At 41.9% G+C, this 2,131-nt stretch overlaps 1 pseudogene; it reads left to right on the top strand.

Moving 5' to 3' along the window:
• The first annotated feature begins 300 nt into the window (after positions 1 to 300).
• Positions 301 to 1,660, top strand: LOC109168735 (annotated as a pseudogene).
• The last annotated feature ends 471 nt before the right edge of the window (positions 1,661 to 2,131 follow it).

Here is a 2,131-nt window from a genome sequence, read left to right as displayed (position 1 = left end):
TTACCCATATTTGGATAAGATTTCCCTTTTTGGTATATTATCTTACTTAGATTAGATCGAATAGTTAGTTCCCTGACTTAATTCTAACAAGAAATCGTTTATCCCGGCAAATTATCAGCAGATCATAAGGATAATTTTGAACGGACTGAAATACCTTTATCCATTAATTAATTCACATAATATAGATATATCACCCTATAAATACTCCTCTCTACATCGCTGCGCTCTTCACACCGTCACTACTTCAATCTTCTTCTCCATCAAATCTCTGTGAGAAATTAAGCAATCAATTTGGTGAGAATGGGAAAGGGCGCTAATGGAGTACCCACAGAAAACAACATGGCTGCTTGGCTTCTCGGTGTTGGCAACCTCAAGATTCAGCCCTTCAACCTCCCTCCTCTTGGTATATATCATCACCTTGGATTTTCGATTTTTGATTTTCGATTTTGAATATATAATGTTAATAGTATGGTACGATTACTGTATTTGCGTGTTGTTGTGTGATAGGTCCTCATGATGTTAGAGTGAGTATGAAAGCAATTGGTATCTGTGGGAGTGATGTTCACTACCTCAAGGTGATCATCGTTTTGTTTATGATTTTTAGGGTTTTATTTTAATTTTCAGTTAATTGATATAGAATTTGATTATTATATATTCAGCATGGGAGGTGTGGAGATTACATTGTAAAAGAGCCAATGGTGATCGGCCACGAATGCGCAGGAATCGTTGAAGAAGTCGGGAGCGAGGTGAAGAGTCTGGTCGCTGGCGACCGCGTGGCGTTGGAGCCCGGCGTTAGCTGTTGGCGGTGCAGCCATTGCAAGGAAGGCAGTTACAATCTGTGCGACGAGATGAAGTTCTTCGCCACGCCGCCGATCCACGGCTCTCTCGCTAACCAGATCGTGCATCCGGCGGATCTGTGCTTCAAGCTCCCGGAGAACGTGAGCTTGGAGGAAGGCGCCATGTGCGAGCCGTTGAGCGTGGGTGTGTACGCTTGTCGCCGGGCGAACATTGGGCCGGAGACCAACGTGCTGGTGCTCGGAGCCGGCCCTATTGGCCTCGTCTCCATGCTCTCTGCTCGCGCCTTCGGCGCTTCAAGAGTTGGACGTCGACGATCAGCGGTTGGCGTTCGCTAAGAAATTGGGAGCAGATGTGATTATCAAGGTTTCTCACAAGATGGAAGATGTGGAATCTGAGGTGGAAAACATCCAGGCCGCCATGAGAGTCGGAATTGACGTCAGCTTGGACTGTGCCGGTTTTAATAAGACAATGTCCACCGCCCTTCGCGCTACCCGCTCCGGCGGCAAGGTTTGCCTCGTTGGCATGGGCCATTGTGAAATGACGGTCCCCCTCACTCCTGCAGCAGCAAGGTAATTTTTTAATTAATTATCTGACTTTATAATTGTATTAGTAGAATCTGGAGATATCTTTATGTGTTTTGTTAAAGATGATGGTTGTGTTGTTGTGTAGGGAGGTGGATATAGTGGGGATATTTAGGTACAAGAATACATGGCCACAATGTATAGAGTTTTTGAGGAGTGGGAAGATTGATGTGAAGCCACTGATCACACACAGGTTTGGATTCACACAGAAGGAGGTCGAAGAGGCATTTGAAACTAGTGCTCGTGGTGGCAATGCTATCAAAGTCATGTTCAATCTTTAGAGTTTAGATTGATTAATGTAGTAGTTAGACTCGACTAGTCTCCTTTTTCCCTTTCTTTTACTTAAGGTACTTATATCTATGTCAATAAATACACATAAAAGCTCAGAAATTTTCGTCCACGACCATTTTCAGGCAAAATTTTTTGTACCTTGTGCATTGAGGGTTGTCCTCGTAAATTCTTTGTCTATTTCGACCTTTCTCTGCTTTCTGATATATATATATATATATATATATATATATATATATTATTTGAAGCTAAGCTGTTTAATCGGTTTGTGATGAATACGTAAGTGTGATTGTTGCAGGAAATTGCAGAAGTGGATTTTTTTATAGCCACTTTCAGATGCTATGAAAGCCCTAAGAAAGAAGTATCAGAATCTCCCATTAATTAATGGATTACCTTCATCTACTAATACATCTAGTGTGTACAGGACACATAAGTCTATCATAATTTACATTTAATTTTTATAA

Source organism: Ipomoea nil, unplaced genomic scaffold, assembly GCF_001879475.1.
Source record: "Ipomoea nil cultivar Tokyo-kokei standard unplaced genomic scaffold, Asagao_1.1 scaffold3226, whole genome shotgun sequence".
Classification (NCBI taxonomy): Eukaryota; Viridiplantae; Streptophyta; class Magnoliopsida; order Solanales; family Convolvulaceae; genus Ipomoea; species Ipomoea nil.
The sequence above is the reverse complement of the archived record's forward strand: the minus strand, read 5'-3'. Positions and strand labels throughout refer to the sequence as shown.